Below are 9,923 nucleotides of genomic sequence, written 5' to 3'. Positions count from 1 at the left end.
AAAAACTCAATGAACCCCTTGAGTCCATCGTATGGACCCTATGGGCCCAACACATACATTAAGTGGTCCCTGGGCCAAGCCATCTTATAAAAACCCAGGGACTGTGGGCAGGTGCAAGATTAGTCCATTAGGTATTATCCTAAATGGTCTTACACTTAACCTCTCAGCCCTTAATGATCAAGCACTGCCCGACAAGAGAGGACCTCTCCCTCGGCTGCAAGGAACAGTGCCGCACTCTCCTCTCACAGGGATCCCGGGAATTAAAACCATTTGCAAAAATTTTGAAACCGTACATATATATGTAAATATATTAATTTTGCAAAACAAAATTCCAACGATTGAAATCAACTGCCGGCAGTTTGGTTTTCATCAGAGAGAGTGCATTCCCGATCATTATCCTTTGTCCGACAAAGTGGCTGATTCTGTCACTATGACCACCCACTCAGATGAATTCTCAAACTGCCCCAACATACCCAGGTTTTGATCCCCACTAAGGATCTCACTGATTGGCATATCAAAGGCAGCCTGATCCAGCACCTAGTGAAGTGTCATAATCGAGTATAGGGGTCAGGTGTAACTTTCCAGTTTTGCCCATCTATCTCCAAGGTCCAGGGCAAGACTGGAAATCTGGTCCGGTTCAAGGATTCAAGTAATCCCATACTGCATGTGCCTCGGGTCTTACCCTGATGGCTGAGACAGGCCATCCTAACACTTGGTGGCACACCAGCATCAGCCTTGGCAGGATAAATCTCCCCAGACTTATCCAACGGCTGTGAACATTTAAAACTAACATGAGTCTCTACAAATGTCCAGTTTTAGGGTTTTACACAGAATTAAACCAAACAACATGAATCAAACATGCACTTTATTTATTTCCACTAAATAACAAAAGTACATCAAATTAGATTGAAGCTAAGGGCATACATAAACTATCTAACAGCTCCCACTTGCACTTAGGTCCAATCTGGTACAAGCCGGAGTCCCATACTTTCCACGTGTTTCTCAAACACCTTCTGTGTCAGTGGCTTAGTCAATGGGTCTGCCACATTGTCCGCTGATGCTACTTTCTGAATTAGGACGTCCCCTCTACCAACGATCTCCCGTAGTACATGGTACTTCCTCTCGATGTGCTTTGACTTCAAGTGGGCCCGAGGCTCTTTAGCCTGGGCGATCGCTCCATTGTTGTCACACAACAACGGGATGGGTGATGTTCTGGATGGAATCGCTCCCAATTCGTGTATGAACTTCTTCATCCACACGGCTTCCTTGGTAGCTTCACTTGCGGCAATGTACTCGGCCTCGGTTGTGGAGTCTGCAGTGGACCCCTGTTTGCTGCTTTTCCAGCAAACAGCACACGATCCTATCGTGAAAACATACCCAGATGTAGACTTTCTATCAGCTGGATCCGACTGGAAATCGGCATCGGTATACCCTAGAACTTGCAGTGAACTACCATCGAATACCAGACAAAACTCTTTCGTCCTTCGAAGGTATTTGAGTATGTTCTTCACAGCAGTCCAATGCTCCTGTCCTGGGTTTGCCTGGAATCTGCTTACCACACTCACCGCCTGAGCTATGTCCGGGCGAGTGCACAACATGGCATACATGATGCTCCTTACGGTTGAGGCATAGGGAACGTCTCTCATGCTCTCAATCTCCTCAGAAGTCTTGGAAGACATCTTCTTGGAGAGAATGACTCCGTGCCTGAAAGGAACGTTTCCTTTCTTGGAGTTTTCCATGCTGTATCTTTTGACAATCTTGTCAATATAAGCAGCCTGGGATAATCCAATTATCTGCTACGATCTATCTCTATAGAGTCGAAGACCCAGTATGTATGAAGCTTCTCCAAGATCTTTCATGGAGAACTGCTGTGATAGCCATACCTTGACCGAAGTCAACATTCCTACATCATTCCCAATGTGTAGGATATCGTCCACATACAAGACCAAAAAGGTGATCTTATCCCCACTGGATTTCCTGTAAACACAAGGCTCATCCGGATTCTGCTCAAAGTCAAACGTTTTGACTGCAGAATCAAAACGGATGTTCCAACTCCTAGAAGCCTGCTTAAGTCCATATATGGATCTATTAAGTTTACATACCATGTGTTCCTGACCAGCAGCAATGAAGCCTTGCGGCTGCTGCATGTAGATATCTTCATTAAGATCTCATTCAGGAACGCTGTTTTGACATCCATTTGCCAAATCTCGTAATCATGGTACGCTGCTACAGCTAGCAGGATCCTAATGGATTTAAGCATGGCCACCGGCGAAAAGGTTTCCTCATAGTCGATGCCTTCTTTCTGAGTATACCCTTTCGCCACCAAACGAGCTTTAAAGGTCTCAATCCTGCCATCGGGGCCCTTCTTCCTCTTGTAGATCCATTTGCAACCAATTGCTTTTACCCCGGAGGGCGGATCCACCAGAGTCCAGACTCCATTGGTCTCCATTGAGTCCATTTCAGCTCTCATGGCCTCCACCCACTTCTGGGAGTCTATGTCTAACATAGCTTCCGCGTAAGTCATGGGATCCTCTTCACTAGTCAAGGCTTCCACCAAGTAACTATCCTGGTCATAACCATATCGGACTGGTGGTCTGGATACCCGGGTGGACCTTCTAGGTTGGTCATTACCTGGAACTCGTGGGACATCTCCCACTGCTCCTGAGCTCTCCTCATCAAGAACTATTTCCTGACGATGGGTGTCCAGGATGTAATCAGTTTCTAAGAATTGGGCATTTCGACTGCAGAACACTTTCTGCTCACTTGGGTCATAGAATAGATAACCCACCGAATCCTTTGGGTAGCCTATAAACAGGCAACGGCTGGTTTTAGATTCCAACTTGTCCGCACTTGTTTTTTTAACGTGTGCAGGATAACCCCAAATCTTCAAGTGTCTTACACTTGGCTTCCTTCCGGTCCAAAGCTCATATGGAGTTTTCGGAACTGATTTGGTTGGAACCCGATTCAGCACGTAGATAGCAGTCTCTAATGCGTATCCCCAAAAGGATGTGGGTAGTTCTGAGCGTACGAGAAGTGACCGGACCATGTCCAACAAGGTCCTATTCCTCCTCTCTGAAACACCGTTGAGTTGAGGTGTAGCAGGAGGAGCTAGTTGTGACACTATCCCATTGGCCTTTAAGTAGTCCCTGAATTCGTCAGAGAGATACTCGCCACCTCGATCTGATCGAAGGGCCTTAATTTTTCTCCCTAACTGTTTCTCGACTTCCTGTCTGAATTCTTTGAACTTTTCAAATGATTCAGACTTATGTCTCATTAGGTACACGTATCCATATCGTGAAAAATCATCTGTAAAGGTGATGAAATACACGTGTTGATTCCGTGTCCTAACACTCAGGGGACCACATACATCAGTATGTATTAGGTCAAGTGTGCCTGCAGATCTTTCAGGCTTACCGTCAAATGGACGCTTAGTCATCTTACCTTGGAGGCAAGGTTCACAAGTGGGAAGATTTTCTACGGTTAGAAAATCCAAAGGACCATCCTTTACCAGCCTTGTGATTCGGTCAATACCGATATGGCCAAGTAGGTAATGCCAGAGGCACGTGGGACTTACTGTACTACGATTCCTTTTCTCGGGATTTTCGACCGACGTAGTTTCGGTTAAGTTAGTTTCCAAAGAAGGATGCAGAACATAGAGACTGTTCTCTAGTTCCCCACATGCGATGAATTTATTATTCCGTTTAACAGCAATCATATTACTAAAGTAAACAGTATATCCATCAGCACACAGTTTTGAAACAGAAATTAAATTCCTTCTCAAGTTCTGTACATAAAGACAATCTTTAAGTACAAGGACTCCTTCTTTAAAAACTAATTCTACGGTTCCTATTGCCGCAGCTGCAACACTTGCAGTCATTCCCAAGAAGAGTGTCACTTCACTTTCACTCAATCTTCTGCTAACTTTGAACCCCTGCAGTGAGTTACACGCATGAGTTGAAGCCCCGGAGTCAACACACCAGGACACAGAAGTAACTAACATATTAGTTTCTATGACACAAGTTTCGATATTACCTTTCTTAGATTCCAGGTAGGCAGGACAGTTCCTCTTCCAGTGGCCGGTCTGCTTGCAGAAGTGACAGACATCAGATGCCTTGTTCTTCTTCTGCTTCTTAGGTTTGGTAGCTTTCTTCTGAGGCTTATTTGCCTTTCTCTTTTTCTTGCCTGATTTGTTAGTTTCAGCAAGCATAACCACAGGCTCATCCTTCTTGAGTAGATCCTCGGCTCTCTGCAACATATTGCTGAGTTCCTGGACGCTGACATTCAGCTTATTCATGTTGTAGTTCATTGTGAACGCATTGAAGGAAGAGGGCAAAGAATTTAGGACGGCATCCACTTGCGTGCCAAGATCTAGTCCGGATCCAAGAGCTTCAAGTTCATTAATGTATGCCATCATCCGTAGACAATGGTCATGAACTTTCTGCCCTTTGGTCATCTGCGCGGTCATGAACAATTTCAGGACCTTCTGTCGAGTAGAACGGTTCTGCTCTTCATACATTGTCCTTAGAGTGTCCAATATGTCCTTGGCTAGTTCGATCTGATCGAACTGCCTCTGTATTGAGTTGTCTAATGAGGCAATGACAAAGCAGCGGGCTAGGTAGTTCTTATCCTCCCAATCTTGGTAGTCCCTCCTACGAGCCTCAGAAGCCCTATCACCCGGACGTTCCGGGGCAGGATTTTTCACTACCTTGTCTAACTTTTCGGAAGTTAGGACCAGCATAAGATTTCTGTACCAGTCGGCATAGTTTGGGCCCTTAAGCTTGTTATCGTCTAGAAGCTTTGCAAATTGACCGTTTGCCATTTTCTGATAAAACAGCAAAATCATTAGTCCACAACCTTAGTTTGATTCATGTTTACCTACATAGATATGGCTTTTAATCTATGTTCCATTCCCATTTGTTCATCTCTGAGATTTCCCTCCTATCTCAGTGACGGAGACGACGAAATGTCTCTGGAAATGTGGGAAATCACATGGGGTGCGTGAAGCCAACTGTTTCAGCTGCATAACTCCACCACCTTTCTGTGACGGATCATATCCACTTATCAAATGAGTTTCCCTTTGGCCTTTGTCAGACAAGGTTCAGAGCCGTTTTCAGGTAAACCCTTCTGTCCAGTGAGTGCACACCCATCATATTCAGGTTACGCCAAAGTACCGTGAGAGAGTTCCCATTTTCTGGTGAAGCCCCTCCCACATCGGTCTATGACGCCCCTATCATCTTATGAAACACTCTAACAGATCCAACAGCAAATGGATAGCCCAATTTTATGGTGCGTTTCCTCATTACTGATGGACCCATCATTGTGCTAATGACGGAAGGCCTTTAGAGAGTCCATCATATGGATCTCCCTATCACTTGCATTCATATTTGCTGGAGGGAACAAATTACGCCCTAGTTCTAATTTAGGTCAAACCATAGTGGCTCCCACTGACTTTCATAAAGTCAGATTTCTGGTGGACCTTAATCGGCTAGAGGTTCCGTACGCATCCCTTTTTCAGGGTTGTGGGGCCCACCAGGCAAAGAGGGGGTCATCCAATGACCTTCAGGGACACCATGGCAATGATGTGCATTCAGCCATGGTGTGCGCAAGAGCCACTAACGAGTCATCACGGGCCAAGTACTTATGGCCCATGGTCGCAGCACATCAAACATTCAAACATCACATGTAAAGGAGGAATTGATCCAATCAATTAATTGCTGTAAAGCCCATTCAACGGCCCATTTAAAAAAAAAACAAGTCATTAACGATTAATGTCCACTAGGTGTATGGGCTGAATCGCAGATAGCAGTTCGGCCCATACAGCTTATCTCACAATAATGGGCTTTTGCAGTTTTAACCCTTTAAAACTGGTCTTTACAGGTGGGCCGAATTAATCCCTGTAATTGAACATCAGATTTGGAACAATAGGTGTGAGACAATTGGACTGAAAACAGCCCCCTTCGAACCCCAGATTCAGTCCAAACAGTTTTGGTCCAATCTAGTTCGAAATGGTCCAAAACTGATTTTCAATTCAAGAAATAATTATTGAAAGATCTGAAATTAATAGTTTTGATTTCAAACAAACACAAAGCAATTATGGACTGTTCGCACCACCTGCAAAACAGAGGTTAATCACAAGGGTTGCAGTTTCACAAACTGCAAATCGCAGAAAGCGATTTCTCCAACTGCAAATCTCCTGCCGCCGCCTTCTTCTTTCTTCTTCTTTAATCAAGAAAAATAAAATAGAAAACCTATTTCTATTAATTACATCCTTGATCAAATCCTATACATTCAGTCTAAAATAAAAAAAAATTATTTACAGACCGAATTAAATGAAATAAATAAAAAGAAAAGAAAAAGGGTGCGCAGACCATCTGCGCTAAATCTGCACTGCGATCTCCAGGTTCGAACAGTCCATTAAATCAAAATATATAAAGAACAATTCTAAATTAATTTTGGATTTAATAAAAATTAATTTCAGATCAATCGCCCTAAACAAGAAACAGTTTCTTGAAAAAGAAAACAATCTGCGCAAATCTTGAAAGAACACCTTCTATCCATCTGCGCAGGGTCAGATCTGATTTTCTTTTGGTTCAAGATTCGAACCTGTAGCTCTGATACCACTGAAAGAATGGTAGGATCCATCTAATCGACGCCACAAAGGTTGCGGAATGGGTGGGCGAATTTCAAAAATTTCCTACCTTCTCCCAACTGGGAATCATATTCCCTAAATTTAGAATACAATATTCAAGGATCTACTTCAACCCTAATCAAACCAGATCTGTACCAAAAGATAAATGGGAGGATTATACCTGATCCGGAGAAGCAGTATCTCCCAAAGTTAGTGTTCACGCCCAAAGAATGCTCCAAGATCTGTCCCTGCTGAAGATGACACAGCTGTGGATGGAACAGAACCAGCAAGGTGCGTCCTACACACTGGATCCTTCACAAAAATCCCCTGGATGCACTAAACACCGAATTCTTTCAGTCTTTCTTGCAAGACTGATGTCAAGAACTGGTTTCTTGACTTTCTTTTCTGCAAAGATCGAATCTTGCAATATTGCAGATGGCGGCGGCAGGAGGAGATCTCCAGAAACGAAAAAGGCTGAACTGTTTTTCTTTTCTGGAGAGTATGAGATCTAATCTCAAATCGCAGGAACCCTTCTTGCTATCTTGCTTGGTTCAAAATCTGATATTTCTTCCTCTTAGTTGGTTCGAAATCTCCTCCTTTCTTCTTGATTAAGAAATCTCCTCCTTAGGAGTTATCCCAATCCAAATCAGTATTTGGATAGGGGATGATCTTAATCCCTTTCCTAGATAGAGTTAGCTTACTCCTGATCTTATCAGGAGGTTACCAGATTCAAATCTGATTTGAATTTGGTCTCTAGGAGTGGATAGAGCTAAGAGCCCAATCCTGTAACTAACTTCAATCTAAAATTCGCCCCCTGGATGGGTGATCATATCAGCCCACCTCGAAATGGGCTTTTGGCCCATTAAGTGTTCAGTGTTTAATTAGCTTCCAATCTGCTGCCCAATTGGGCTTCTTTGTATGGCGTGGGACCCAAGCATTGATCTACACACCAGCCACGTGGGTTCGGCCCAGCCTTTAATACAAGGCCCAACCGAATTCACTGAAAAACTCAATGAACCCCTTGAGTCCATCGTATGGACCCTATGGGCCCAACACTTACATTAAGTGGTCCTTGGGCCAAGCCATCTTATAAAAACCCAGGGACTGTGGGCAGGTGCAAGATTAGTCCATCAGGTATTATCCTAAATGGTCTTACACTTAACCTCTCAGCCCTTAATGATCAAGCACTGCCCAACAAGAGAGGACCTCTCCCTCGGCTGCAAGGAACAGTAACGCACTCTCCTCTCACATGGATCCCGGGAATTAAAACCATTTGCAAACATTTTGAAACCGTACATATATATGTAAATATATTAATTTTGCAAAACAAAATTCCAACGATTGAAATCAACTGCCGGCAGTTTGGTTTCCATTAGAGAGAGTGCATTCCCGATCATTATCCTTTGTCCGATAAAGTGGCTGATTCTGTCACTATGACCACCCACTCAGATGAATTCTCAAACTGCCCCAACATACCCAGGTTTTGATCCCCACTAAGGATCTCACTGATTGGCATATCAAAGGCACCCTGATCCAGCACCTAGTGAAGTGTCATAATCGAGTCTAGGGATCAGGTGTAACTTTCCAGTTTTGGCCATCTATCTCGAAGGTCCAGGGCAAGACTGGAAATCTGGTCCGGTTCAAGGATTCAAGTAATCCCATACTGCATGTCCCTCGGGTCTTACCCTGATGGCTGAGACAGGCCATCCCAACACTTGGTGGCACACCAGCATCAGCCTTGGCAGGATAAATCTCCCCAGACTTATCCAACGACTGTGAACATTTAAAACTAACATGAGTCTCTACAAATGTCCAGTTTTAGGGTTTTACATAGAATTAAACCAAACAACATGAATCAAACATGCACTTTATTTATTTCCACTAAATAACAAAAGTACATCAAATTAGATTGAAGCTAAGGGCATACATAAACTGTCTAACACCAATGCCTTGACGTGCCGGGCCTTCCAAGCCACCTTTAGGGGGGCAGCTCACCGTTGGTTCTCCAGCCTCCCACCTCGGTCGATTAGCTCATGGGAGCAGTTTACTAGCTTATTCCTTGCTTGCTTCATCAACAACAGACGATGCCAAAAAAGCATAGTCTTGCTGATGTCAATCAAACAAAAACCGGGAGAAAGTCTCCGGTCTTATATCGATCGCTTCAAAAAAGAAGAGCTCAACGTCCGAGACCTCGACTCCATGGTCTCCATGCACACCGCCATCAATGGGCTCCTCCCCGGCTCGGCCCTCAAGTGCTTGGTATCCATGACCCCCCCAAAGACAAAATTGGATTTTCTCAAAAAAGGCCTAGAAGTATGTCGTGGCCGAAGAGGCTTCGGTTGGGGACAGTCAAGAGAAGGCAGCCGAGCGCCACAACGGGTCCCCGGAGAAGAAGAGGAAGGGAGGAGACCACTACCATCCCAATAACCATAGCGGCAAGGATAACAAGAAGCCACTACAAGGAGTACATACCACTTAACTCCACTCATGCCCAGATACTTATGAAAATCAGGGAGGAGAAGTACGTAAAGTGGCCTGAGAAGTTGAAAAGGAATCCCAGGAGGGGAATCCCAAAAAGTACTGCAAGTACCACCGTGCCACTGGACATGATACGGAGGACTGCTACGATCTCAAGAATGAGATAGAGTCCCTCATCCGCCATGGGAACCTTAAGCAGTTCATGGGAGGACAGGCTGGCGCCTTGTCCTCCCAGCAGTAGCAGCACCAACAAGTGGCAAGCGTCATTGACGTCATCTCTGGGGTCATGCCCTCAGGTGGGGCCTCGGCCTCGGCCCGCAAGGCCTACGCCAGGCAGTTGAACATCCAGGGGCCAGCCCCAAAGAAGTAGAAGTACCGGACGCTCTGAAGGAACCGAGCTGTCCGAAGGTCCTGGTCTTCATGGATGAGGACTTGAAGGGGGTCACAGTCCCCCACGACGATGCCCTCATGGTTGCAACAATCATCGCCAATTACATGGTGAAGAAGATCCTAGTGGATAACAGCTCCTCAGCTGACATCCTCTTCTATGACACCTTCGAAAGGATGAAGCTCGTGCCCGAGCGGCTCCAGCTAGCTATCGTTCCCCTTGTCGGCTTCTCCGGTAGTGTCATCAGACCGGAGGGAAAGATCACCCTGCCCATCACAGTAGGGACTGAACCAGACTAGGTGACTTGGATGCATGAGTTCTTGGTAGTGAAGGTTGGCTCCCCTTACAATGCTATAATGGGGAGGCCTACCCTTCATGCGCTGAGGGCAGCCATGTCTTCCTACCACTTGGCCCTCAAGTTCCCCACTG

This window comes from Nelumbo nucifera, chromosome 7 (assembly GCF_055504915.1).
Source record: "Nelumbo nucifera cultivar China Antique chromosome 7, China Antique-T2T, whole genome shotgun sequence".
Taxonomy (NCBI): domain Eukaryota; kingdom Viridiplantae; phylum Streptophyta; class Magnoliopsida; order Proteales; family Nelumbonaceae; genus Nelumbo; species Nelumbo nucifera.
Note: the sequence above shows the minus strand (reverse complement) of the source record.